Source organism: Pelobates fuscus, chromosome 1 (genome assembly GCF_036172605.1).
Source record: "Pelobates fuscus isolate aPelFus1 chromosome 1, aPelFus1.pri, whole genome shotgun sequence".
NCBI lineage: Eukaryota > Metazoa > Chordata > Amphibia > Anura > Pelobatidae > Pelobates > Pelobates fuscus.
In genome coordinates this window covers 264036872-264050798 of record NC_086317.1, presented here as the reverse complement: position 1 = coordinate 264050798, position 13927 = coordinate 264036872, and positions in this window count along the sequence as shown.

Below are 13927 nucleotides of genomic sequence, written 5' to 3'. Positions count from 1 at the left end.
CAAATGCAGAAAATATTTAGCTGATGTAAGTGAAGGAAATAACCTTCTACTCAACAAACAAAGTAAAACCAAGAACTAAGCAATGTGTTTTAGATTAATCTATTCAATAAACATTTTTAAAAATAATTTTAAATAAAAAAAATTAAAATTCCACAACAAAAAATTGATAGAACTGGCACACCGGTGATAAATTTGAAATAAAGTGGTCCAGCACAAATAGCAATGTTTTGTCACACTCAAAAATCGTTTTAAGCTTGCTATTTGTGTGATAAATAGGGTTTTATTGTGATCACAAATGAAAAAGGTAGGTATACAATCACAAGTAAATACCTACACTGAGGCTTATCAGGATATGGATGGGCGTGGGTAGTAAACAAGAAACATGCGCAGATGTCCTGAGCATAACATTTTAAATACTTGTATGTGATGAACAATATAATAGCAGATGTTATCAGCTGTGATTGAACCTATATAATGCATTTGCATCTAGAATGGTCACATAACGTCCATAATTATTCCTATCATCTAGTTTAGCTGTTCTGTGCTTAGGGGCTGTGAATTTAGAGTAATGATTATAGGATCTCGGTGTTGGGTTCCGAAAGGTTCAGTGATTATGTTTCTGGCTGCGCTGTCCGGAGTCACCTGATCCTGTACTACATATGTGCTCAGCTGTTCTAGAGATCAATATAAGGCAGAATAAAAGAGAGGGACGGAGAGGGTGTCTCTCGCATTTCTTCTAAGCTGTTAGTACCATGTCCCCCTATCAATAACAAACCCTCCATTCACAACAGCTCTGAGGTGAGCAGTCGCTGGTATAGCATATGTCCAGCAGGAGGGGAAGGGCTAGGGGTGTGTATGCTTTATGTGGTTGTGTCCAAAGTGTGCAAATGATGGGTGGTGTGAGCAAAAAAGTGGAATAGTGCTTGATGGCAAATATATCAGCCCTGATTTGTTAAACAGCAGCTAGAGAATCTTTAGTTAAATGCCCCAGGGAGAGAGGTTAAAGTTTGCAATATACATTGCTGATGATCTACAAAACACTGAATGGGTCCCTGGGGCAGAGCATTTGGAGAGCAGGGTGGGCCAATGCTCCAACAGCACTAGTTGCTGTGTACTGACCAGAATTGTGTTTATTGCAAATCCATTTTGTTTGTTTTTTTGGAAAATTGGTAAGTGGGAAAGCCACCCAATTACAGATAGTGATTTCTGTCTAGTAAGAGCAAGGAATTTTTGTTTGTTTATTATTATTTAAAGCACTTGTTTTTCTTATCAAATAAAAGAAGGAAACTGAGCTGAATGTGTCCTGGACTTTGTATACCCTAGAAGGCTGTGGTTACTGCAAGATCAGTTACAAAATCTTACCTGTAAAAGAGGTGGTTTATTACATATGGTGGAGAATGCAGGCAGCCACGTAAGCCTGACGGTAGAAGTCATTTGAAGCTCAACATGGAGGATGTTATCAATGCTCTGATCCAATCTACCTCTGTGCAACAGGAGGCTAACAGGAGAGCTACAGAAAACAGTGCAGCCCTGCAGCAACTGGTGCTGGCCCAGGCAGAGTGTGCTAAAGTCCAGGCCAAAACACAGATGGAGTGCACCGAGTCCTTGGTGAAACAGATTGCTGTGACACAAGCAGAGATGTTTAAAGTAGCCCGTGAGGAGCAGCAAAAAGTCACCCATGGACTACAACAGGAATTCCAAGCTATCTCTGCCACTACCTTCAGAAAATGACTGCATCAGATGATGTTGAGGCATACCTTTTGGCATTTGAACGCACTGCTGAGAGGGAGGGATGGCCGGCTGATGAGTGGGCAAGCATACTGGCACCCTTCCTAAGTGGAGAGCCGCAGAAGGCATATTATGATCTAGAACCAGGGGATGCAACTAACTACAGCAAACTGAAAGCTGAAATCTTGGCACGACTGGGTGTAACCTCTGCAGTACGTGCCCAAAGGTTCCACTCATGGTCATATTCTTCTGACAAAGCCGCGCGTTCCCAAATGTTTGACCTCATACACCTCGCACGGAAATGGCTACAACCTGAAATCCATACAGCTAGCCACATTGTGGAAACATTAGTAATGGACCGGTTTTTGCATGGTTTACCAGCTGCCTTGCGTCGCTGGGTCAGCCAAAGTGATCCCCATACAGCTGATCAACTGATTGCCTTGGTGGAAAGATATGTGGCTGCAGGAGAACTGCTACGTCCTACGTCACAGGAAAACCCCCACAATCCTAAGCCCCAAGGTTCTGCAAGACCTAGTAAGACTGTTCAAGGTTTAAGGGGAGCTGAAGAGCTGCAGCTCTATACACAAAACACCAGGGGGGCATCCAGGTCTAATAGGCCTGAGAGAGGAACTAATTGGTGGTCAGATTTTACTGTCAAATGTTTCAAGTGCAAAGAGGATGGTCATATGGCCAAAGACTGTCCATTGAAAGATTAACCTATGGAATGCAATATGGGCAAAGATGAGGGAGCACGTTCATTTTTGGTCAAGTGTTATGGTACTGTTAACAATGACTATGATAATAACCCTCATAAATGCTGTGTAACTGTGAATGGGAAAATGTCTAAAGCATTACTTGATTCAGGTAGTATGGTTACGTTGGTAGCAGAGTCTATAATACCTTGTGTAAAACCTGATCATGTACAGAAAATAGGCATTATCTGTGTTCATGGTGATAAAAAGGAATACCCCACTGCGGAAGTAAATATTGGAACCCAGTATGGGGATTTAAAGTACCGAGTGGGTGTAGTACCTAGATTAGCCCATGAGGTAGTGATCGGAAGAGACTTTCCACATTTTCTAGAATTATGGGCAGCTGTACAAAAGATAGACCAAAGTTTATCAGAAATTAGTCAATCTGCCGAGGATAATGTCTTCCCTTTTTCCGATATTGACTTGGGTTTTGACCACTGTGACAGAAAAAGAAGAAAATACTGCCCTAAACCAGTATTAATAGGAGATAACTTAGCTCAAACTAGTGAGGAGACTACTAATACTGCAGACAAGGATAATGACTTAATTGATATTGGGATCAGTCCGGGTAATTTTAAAAGTGGTCAGTGGGAAGATCCTACTTTAGTGACAGCTAGAAATGATATTAAAGTTGTAAATGGGGTTGCTAATCAGCCAGGAGAAGCACTGCCGTTCCCCTATTTTGAAGTACAAAATGACCTAATTTACTGTGTAGAAAAAAAGGATTCAGATATCATTAAGCAGCTGTTGGTTCCCCAGACTTACCAAAACACAGTACTAAAGTTAGCTCACAGCCACATATTAGGGGGACACTTGGGAGTCGAAAAAACTAGAGAGAAAGTCCTTAGAAGGTTTTACTGGCCTGGAGTGTTTGCTGCTATTACAAACTATTGCTCCTCATGTCCTGAGTGCCAGTACAGGGCTCCTTTCAAGACTTTTCATAGCCCACTTGTACCCTTACCCATAATTGATGTACCTTTTGAAAGGATCGCTATGGACTTAGTGGGGCCACTGGTAAAGTCCGCTAGGGGACACCAGTATATATTAGTCATCTTGGACTATGCAACGCGCTACCCTGAGGCCATTCCCTTGCGTAATACTTCTGCAAAGTTAATAGCTAAGGAACTTATGTTGATGTTCAGTAGGGTGGGTATCCCTAAAGAAATCCTGACAGACCAGGGGACCCCGTTCATGTCCAGAGTCACAAAAGAGTTGTGCAGGCTCTTGCAGGTTAAACATCTTAAGACCTCAGTATATCACCCACAGACTGATGGTTTAGTAGAGAGGTTCAACAAAACCCTTAAGAGTATGCTACGTAATGTAATTGATGCAGATGGAAAAAATTTTGATTTTTTATTGCCATATCTATTGTTTTCCATTAGGGAAGTTCCACAGGTCTCCACAGGCTTCTCTCCTTTTGAATTGTTATATGGAAGACATCCCAGGGGAATATTGGATATTGCTAAGGAGACCTGGGAACAGGAGACTACTCCTCACAGGAGTGTAATTGAGCATATAGCTCAAATGCAGGATAGAATGGCCACCATCATGCCTATTGTCAGGAAACACATGCTGGAAGCCCAGCAGGCTCAGAAAAACAGCTATAACCAGAGTCAGAGTGTTCCAACCTGGAGACAGGGTCTTGGTGTCCCTACTGTGGAGAACAAGTTCCTTGCGACTTGGCATGGACCCTATGAAGTAATAGAAAAAGTGAGTGATGTCAATTATAAAGTCAGACAACCAGGAAGAAGAAAGCCTGAACAGTTGTATCATATAAATCTGTTAATGCCTTGGAAGGACAGGGAGGTCCTGGTTGCTTTAAAACCTTCAGAACCTCCTATAGTAGAGCCGGAGGTGAACGTATCTGAGACTCTGTCTGTACATCAAAAGCAAGAGGTCAGAGACTTAATCAGAAGAAATAGGGTGATTAAACATGACATAATATCCGAACCAGGGAAAGAGTTAATCTCAAACCCTATAGAATTCCTGAGGCCCGGAGGGAGGTTATAAACTTAGAGGTTGAGAACATGTTAAAACTTGGAGTCATTGAAGAATCCCAGAGTAACTGGAGTAGTCCTATTGTATTGGTGCCAAAACCTGATGGCACATGGAGGTTCTGTAATGACTACCGAAAGTTAAATGCCATCTCAAAATTTGATGCTTACCCAATGCCCAGAGTTGATGAGTTAGAATAGAAAGACTAGGTAAGGCTCGTTATCTAACAACCTTGGATTTAACAAAGGGTTACTGGCATGTCCCTCTCACTGAAAGAGCCAAAGAAAAGACAGCCTTTTCAACACCCAGTGGCCTGTTTCAGTACACTGTATTGCCATTTGGGTTACATGGGGCACCTGCCACATTCCAAAAAATGATGGACAGAATTCATAAACCTCATGTTCGTTATGCTGCAGCATACGTGGATGATGTCGTCATCCACAGTGCAGACTGGGAATCCCACCTCCCCAAAGTTCAAGCGGTGCTTGATGCTATCCACTCAGCGGGCTTAACTGCCAATCCTTCCAAGTGTACGATTGGTTTAGAGGAAGCAAAATACTTAGGTTATTCTATTGGGAGGGGTTTGGTTAAACCACAGGAAGCCAAGTGGAAGCCATACAAAAATGGCCACAGCCCCTTACCAAAAAACAAGTAAAGGCATTTTTGGGTTTAATTGGATACTATAGGCGATTCATCCAAGATTTTGCTACCATTGCTGCACCTCTAACAGACCTTGTTAAAGCAAAGTCCCCAGTTATAGTTAAATGGTGCCCTGAGGCAGAAAAGGCTATATATAAGAAAATCCAAATGTATGGCTGCACTCACGGTTTAAAAGTCCAAAGTTTAATGAAAAAACAATTTAAAACATCAAAAGATCAACATTTCAGTCATGTAAGACTTTCATCAGGATCCTGAAAGTGACTGAAACGTTGATCTTTTGATGTTTTAAATTGTTTTCTCATTAAACTTTGGACTTTTAAACCGTGAGTGCAGCCATACATTTGGATTTTCTTGGATATTGAAGCTGTTTTTGGTTGGCACCCGGCCATTAAGGGACATTGGAGCGTGAGTGCAGGAACTACTTGTATATATATATATATGTATGTATATATGTATATGTATATATGTATGTATATATGTATATATATATATGTATATGTATATGTATATATATATGTATATGTATATATATATGTATATGTATATATATATATATATATATATATATATATATATATATATATATATATATATATATATATATATACACAATAAACAATACACAAGATCCAGCGCACTCTCCTATCTACTAAACAGCAACTTCAATGTTGACAGATTCTATTAGTTTGTAAAAGTTTTTTTTTTTTTTTTAAAACACCTAATCTAGGCAAAAAAATAATGGGGATTTAGTTACATTATATGATCATACATTGCATAAGCCTGCCACAACGTCAATGTACCCCATCTTTGGCAGGTCCTACTCTCACAGTCTAATGTCTGCTCTTATGAGATTAACCACTTACTTGGGAAAAAATTCCATCTGAGGCTCTCTGCAGTACAAGGCTAAATAGGGACCTGAGATGAGATTTTTTTGCCTAGATTAGGTGTTTTTTTAAAAAAAAAAAAAACTTTTACAAACTAATAGAATCTGTCAACATTGAAGTTGCTGTTTAGTAGATAGGAGAGTGCGCTGGATCTTGTGTATTGTTTATTGTATAATATGGCCCCCAGCAGCACCCCATTTAAGCATGTTTAGGTGAGTGCAACCATCCCCCCATGTTTCCTATATATATATTCGGGAGTCTAGCCAACTCCTTGGTTTTGCACCCCTCCCTGTTACAGGTTCCTCATCTCAGGTCCCTATTTAGCCTTGTACTGCAGAGAGCCTCAGATGGAATTTTTTCCCAAGTAAGTGGTTAATCTCATAAGAGCAGACATTAGACTGTGAGAGTAGGACCTGCCAAAGATGGGGTACATTGACGTTGTGGCAGGCTTATGCAATGTATGATCATATAATGTAACTAAATCCCCACTATTTTTTTGCCTAGATTAGGTGTTTTTTAAAAAAAAAACTTTTACAAACTAATAGAATCTGTCAACATTGAAGTTGCTGTTTAGTAGATAGGAGAGTGCGCTGGATATTGTGTATTGTTTATTGTATAATATGGCCCCCAGCAGCACCCCATTTAAGCATGTTTAGGTGAGTGCAACCATCCCCCCATGTTTCCTATATATATATTCGGGAGTCTAGCCAACTCCTTGGTTTTGCACCCCTCCCTGTTACAGGTTCCTCATCTCAGGTCCTTATTTAGCCTTGTACTGCAGAGAGCAGTATATATATATATTTATATGTATGTATGTGTATATATATATGTATATATATGTATGTATGTATATATATATATATATATATATGTATATATGTATGTATGTATGTATATATATATATATATATATATATATATATATATATATATATATATATATATATATATATATATATATATATATATATATATATATATATATATATATAGATATAGAAGGATATAGAGATGATAGCACTCTCAGGACTCCAATTTAAGATTTAACTTTTAATAGCTTACAGGATAAAAAAATCGACGTTTCAGTCTGCTATACACAGACTTTCATCAGGACTAATACGTACAGGACAAATACACACTTATATACAAATAAGAGAACAAGCAATTAACTTACCCACCACCGGAATCACCTCCCACTCCCTGTCTGTCCGGTCCGAAAAACGCGCGGGTTCTGCCATCGGTCACGTGTACGTACGTGACGTCATCACGTGGCGTCGGCATCATTACCGCGTCACGTGATCGACCGGGATGCAGTCTCATTGGGAGGGTGTTGCTATGCGACCAATGTGTCCATAGCAACTAAAAACAAACATAAACACTGCTGGAAGGACTTTAACATAATGTGTATAATGGGTATGCCCCAAACAATCTGCCCAATCTACTGCACTAGCGAAAGTGTAGTACACCTATAGTCATTGATAGAATATATACATTGAAAGCAAAATATGAAGGCAGAGCATGTCAGTTAATCCGATGAAAAACAAAATACAGAACAGGCATATAAATCAAAACAGAGAGGAACTGGAAGCCAACAGAATAATAATAAAGTAAGAATAATTACCATGCATAGGCATAGAAAGAACATGTCATGAGCACTGATTTTGAATATTACAGCGGAATTGATAGCGACAGATATCACCAAACAGAACACCTTGGTATCTAAATAAACCTATTGCATTACAGTACTAAGAGAGAGAGCCACTAACGAAGCCAGGGATAACTCCCAAGTGTTAAGTACAGCGAGTCAGGTACAATGGGTGAGTGCCTATCCCCCTGGGTGGGCACTATCTCCCATACTGCTAACTCACCGTATAAGCAAAATGAACTTAGTCTAAACAAAATAGCTACTGGAATTAAACACCTCCAAAACATGGACGGAACTATTCCGAGTACACACAAGATATGTATGTTTGCAATCAGAACCCTCTTACGGAACAGGGAAGATAAAAATATCCTGGTTACAGGTAAATGCTATATACAACACAGTACTACATACAGAAATGCCAGGGAAACGAACAATACCCTTGTATGCAGGGGAGTTAGGGTGTATGCCTATCCCCCAGGGTGGGCATCGCCATCCCCACTCTACCTCCGCAGGGTAAGCAGGTGCACCAAAGAACAAAGAAAAATAGATAACAATAATGAAACCAGCTATTGTCCAAGACGCCAAAGTGGAGTGCCCAAGGCTCCCCATCTTCCATGGCAAAGGTCTAATGGACATAAAGCCTAAGGTATCGTAATGATCTCAGATAATACTGTACTATGTAGCGGGCCCTAAAAGTAACCTCTATATCACCACCCGCTGAGCTATAGAGATGGTGCCACAACCCATTGGATGGGTACCAACCTCCCATAACAGACAGTATCAGGGTAAGCATATTAAGGAAAAGCATGTCATAGAAAAGCAGACAGTGAATACTTCTCATTCAACCCATTAGGGTGGACAGTTTGAAGCGTCCTGATCCAATATAGTTCCCTCTGCAGGAGCATCTTTTTACGGTCACCTCCCCTTCTAGGCATGGGAACATGATCGATAGCCATCAATTTCATGGATGGGAGAGTATGGCCTAATTCAAGGAAGTGTTTGGCAACCAGTAGTTCAGATTTATTATCCCTATATGCCGTCCTGATGCTTGATCTGTGATTGCGTATTCTTTCTCTCAAGGGTAGATCGGTCTTTCCGATGTAAGTTAACCCACACGGACACATTAATCTATAGACCACAAAGTCACTGGTGCACGTTAGACGGTGCTGTATTCGATAGCTAGTGCCTGTGTGTGGATGGGTGAATGTTTTACCTGGGATCATATGCCCACAGGTTACACACCCCAGGCAACGATAGCACCCCAGGTTCTGCGACATTTTTTCTTTCAAATAACAGTGTGTAGGGTCTGTCTTTACTAATAGATCCTTCAGGTTTTTATTTCTTTTATAACAGATCATTGGTGGTTGTTGGAAAATGTCCGGTAGAGTAATATCGTTTTTTAGTATTCTCCAGTTGTCGCGGATGATGTCCCTGAATTTTAATGATGATGTGGTATATGTAGTGGGGAAGACCAATCTCTTGGGCTGTGCTGTGGACGATGAAGTATCTACAGTTGTAAGGCACCTGTTGAGAGCTTTATGTAGCACATAGCTGCTGTATCCCCGTTCCCGAAACTTGTTCCACATACTCTTAAGTTGTTCTTGAGCATTATTAAAGTTAGAATTGTTACGCAGCACCCGGAGGAATTGTGAATACGGCAATGAATTTTTTAATGCTGTCGGATGGAAACTGTTCGCCTGTAATAGCGTATTGCGATCCGTGGTTTTGGAGTACAATGTATAGACCAGGCTGGAGTCCATACGTGTTATCCTGACATCCAAGGAGTCTACTGTAGATGCATCCACCACTGCTGTAAGTTCTATATTGGACGTGCATAAATTGATCTGTGCAATCATCTGTTCCACCTCCAGTACATCCCCCCTGACTAACATAAAAATGTCGTCGATATAGCGGACATATAGTAGTCTTTATAAGGTTCCAAGATGTGGTTGGTCTCAAAGTTAAACATGTAGCCATTTGCATACATGGGTGCCATGGCAGCACCCATGGATGTTCCTGCAATCTGTCTATACCACTCAGATTCGAATCTGAAATAGTTTTGAGACAGAACGATGTCCAATATTTCCAATGTAAATTCTATTGGAGGACCACTGTAGTGTGTGGACATAGCTAGAATTGATCTCATTGCTTCGATCCCTTCTTGGTGCGGTATTACTGTATACAAACTTTTTACGTCGCAAGTCACTAGGACTATAGGTTCAGAGGGTAACAGCATATCAGACAGTCGCTTAATGAAGCTCGGAGTATCTTTAATGCACGTCGGGAGATGTTCTATGGTCTCCTTAAATAAATGGTCCAACCACTTTGCCAATGGTTCCAATACGCCCCCTATTGCGGATACAATGGGGCATCCAGGGGGTATCTCTTTGTTCTTGTGCACTTTGGGCAGTGTATATAACACTGGAGTTCTGGGTGCTGTTGACTGCAGGTATGTAAATAGTTCCATAGAGATGTAATTGGAGTGCAGGCCTCGTGCTAAGCAGGTTTCAATCAGACGGATAACCTGTTCTGTAGGGTCTTTCTGCAACTTAAGATAGGTAGATTGATCTGAGAGTTGTCCCAAAATTTCAGAGCGGTAGTCAGAATAATTTTGAATGACAATACCGCCCCCCTTGTCAGCTGGTCTGATGACGATGTTCTTGTCACTAGCCAGTGACTTAATAATTGCTCGATCTTTTTATGTACAATTGGAGTGGTGTGGAACACTTTCTTTCAGATGGTCAGATGACTCTTTTTGCACCGAACGTAGAAATGTTTTAATAGAAGCCTGATTGGGCATGGGATCAAAAGTACTCTTTTTCTTAAACTGAGCAGACATGGTAGAGCAGTCAGTAGATTTAGACTTAAAGGAATCCTTAAGTCTTAACGAGCGACCAAACTTATACAGTTCCACCTCCCAGTTTAACGGACTTGGTTTAGAGGTGGGAACAAAGGATAGTCCCTTGCTTAATAAGCTCACTTCATCTGTTGATAAAATTCTCGATGAAAGATTGAAGATAGGCGCTATCTCTGCTGACGGGGGGTCTACCTCTTCCACCAAAAGGTCCGCCCTTGCTGACCACGTCTTGTGATGTGTCTGCGCCTGACACACCGTGTCTGCTCTGGTACCGTGTCCGTATACCCGTATCCTCTGATGATGATGTCCCTAAAAAAGGTTGTGATGTACCAATCGCACCACCCTGTTGTCGTGTAGGCCTCTGTTCACGAGGATATTCTGATTCGGACGTGGATTCACCAGAGGTTTTGTCAATAGTATATTGTCTCGGCTTTCTAATAGGTCTCCGTTTCTTTATAAAGTATGGTTGATCGTTCTTCCCACTCAACCATCTATACACTCGATGCTCCTTATAGTCTGCGGTTACTTTGTCTTGTTCTCTTTTAAACCTTACAAGATCTATTTTGTAATTTTAGATGTTTTCATTAAGCTTTAACAGAGTCGGTGCAGATCCCACTGCTGATAATAGTACAGCTTGTTTAGTTTCCAATTCAGATATTTTTCTTCTGACCTGTATAAGGTCCTCTTTCACATCTTCAATAATAATGAGCATTAAGTCTAAAGAGCACTTATTTAAAACAGAAATCCATCTCCTGCACACATGTGGTTTTAATCTTCCAATGGTGGGGATATTCCTCACACGAAACCCTCTAGGTTTTTTTAGCTTCCTATGGTACTCTGATAGGAAAAGGCCGTGCAAGTCTAGGTCGGTTTCTCGTTTTTTTAGGCGTAATAATTCAAAATAAATGTCCCTCAAGGACGTGGTATTAGGCAATTCTGTGGTGGATTCAGTCCAGCGGATCCTATCTGCATCCTCTTCACTGTATTGCCATGTTTCTGCTTGATCAGACAAGCCCCCAGCAAGTGAGAAAAAATCTTCCATAGATGAAAAAGAAAAATCATATGCAATGTACTCCAGTAAAAAGTGGTATAGACCAGGAACTAAATAATATCACAAAAATATATTGGAAAAATATAAGGGACTAAACTCCCGATTCAGGGTGCATAGAAAGTTGCTATGGACACATTGGTCGCATAGCAACATCCTCCCAATGAGACTGCATCCCGGCCGATCACGTGACGCGGTAATGACGCCGACAGACAGACAGGGAGTGGGAGGTGATTCCGGTGGTGGGTAAGTTAATTGCTTGTTCTCTTATTTGTATATAAGTGTGTATTTGTCCTGTATGTATTAGTCCTGATGAAACTCTGTGTATAGCAGACTGAAACGTCGATTTTTTATCCTGTAAGCTATTAAAAGTTAAATCTTAAATTGGAGTCCTGAGAGTGCTATCATCTCTATATCCTTCTACATTTTGCTTGACAAGCACCGGGCAAGTATTTTTTACTATATGGAGTGCAAGATTATTTTCCATATATATATATATATATATGTATGTATATATGTATGTATATATATATATATATATATATATATATATATATGTGTATGTATATATGTATGTATATATATATATATAAATATATATATATATATATATATGTATGTATATATATATATGTATATACATGTATATATGTATATATATGTATACACACACTATCCACATATAATTTACTATTATTAATCATATATAATTAGTACTATGTTAATAATATAATAATATAGAATATTCATGGATATAATATCAATGAAGAAATGTAATATTATTTACTAATGTTAGTACAATATGTGTAATCTTAACTACAATTTCACACAAGAAAACCAGACAGGATCACCAAATGACAGATAACACTAAGTTATTAATTTTATTTTCTAAAGTTCCATTGTTAGGAAGGGTGAAATTAAGGTTAGGACGTGTCAGGAATCTAACGTATAGCCAAATTACAGACGCTCCGTCTGGGTAAAAAACAACCAAAACCTTTGAAGATGACGGCTTCTGCGATGTATAATAGCCATAAAAGATAACCAAGATGACGTCAAACGCATCACGAAATACAGTTAACCCATTATACAGAAAGGTAAATGGACCCCCTGACAAGAATTTTCGGTGATGTAATTGCGCCATCTACTCACCAAAATCTAGATGATAGTCTGTAGGGAAGACACACCCACAGTTCTCTTTTTGTCACTATAACTAGTGACATACAGGGAATTTCTCCTTTAAAAATTAAGGACAAAGGAGAGATGGGACTGGACTCAAGACTCTCACTCTCAAACACTCTGATACTCATACTCAAACTCTCAAAGACTCAAGGCTCCTACACTTAAAATCACTCTTGGACTATTACTCATAGACATAAACTCAAGACTCACACTTAACATCTAAGATCTGACATCTGGAGTCAAAGCTGGACACACCTGATTCTTAGTATTTTCTTTTCCAAGTAACACAACTTCAGAAATCTGAAAAACCTTTATATATTTTCATACAATTCTCTCATCATACTTGCATTCAAAGTTCCTGGAACATATCTACACATCTGATAGAAAATCTACAACCTAACTGGTAATTATGCTGGGTTTATTAAATTAAATTAAATTAATTCATTTTTCCTAATAGCAGGAATATATATCTGGATAAATGTTGGTCAGATATCGATCATTAGAAATCATAATTAGCTAAGGAATATATGGTTATAAAAATTCAATTCCTGCTGGTTGAATAAAGATACCGATATATTAATGGTAAATTTGCCATATGTTAGCATAACACATTTTTATTTGGTATTAACTTGTTCTGAAATTAAGGATAGTGAATCGTAATTAGGAAAGTTAAAATTCTGCAAACGTAAAACCTGGTTAGAATTATTCTTATTGGATGGACATAGGAATGGTAAATGATCTGGTATGAGAATTTGTATTTGTAAAATTGCAATATAATAGGATATCTAGCCTATGAGAATTGTAGCCAGCAGTGAAACAGTTAATTCAGTGTGATTTGATGTCAGCCAAAGTTTTTATTGCTTTACGCTCTGCTGCTGTGAGATGCTGTGTTCTGTGTTAAGTTGATTTCAAAGTAAATTGTCCTGTCGTAAATCTTGTTTGAAAGCTGCTGTTGCATATAACTTGAAATTTAGTTGTCTAATTGTGTTAAACCACTGTCATATTGTATACTTATGTTATACCTAAATATTCATTCACTGATATCATTATGTTATTTATTATTATTATTATTGTCATAATAAATTATATTTTTATAATTAATTTGTGATTAATGTGTGAAATAAAATCTTCTGATGGAACTTACTTCAGGATCTATGAGAATTAAAATAGTGAGTAATT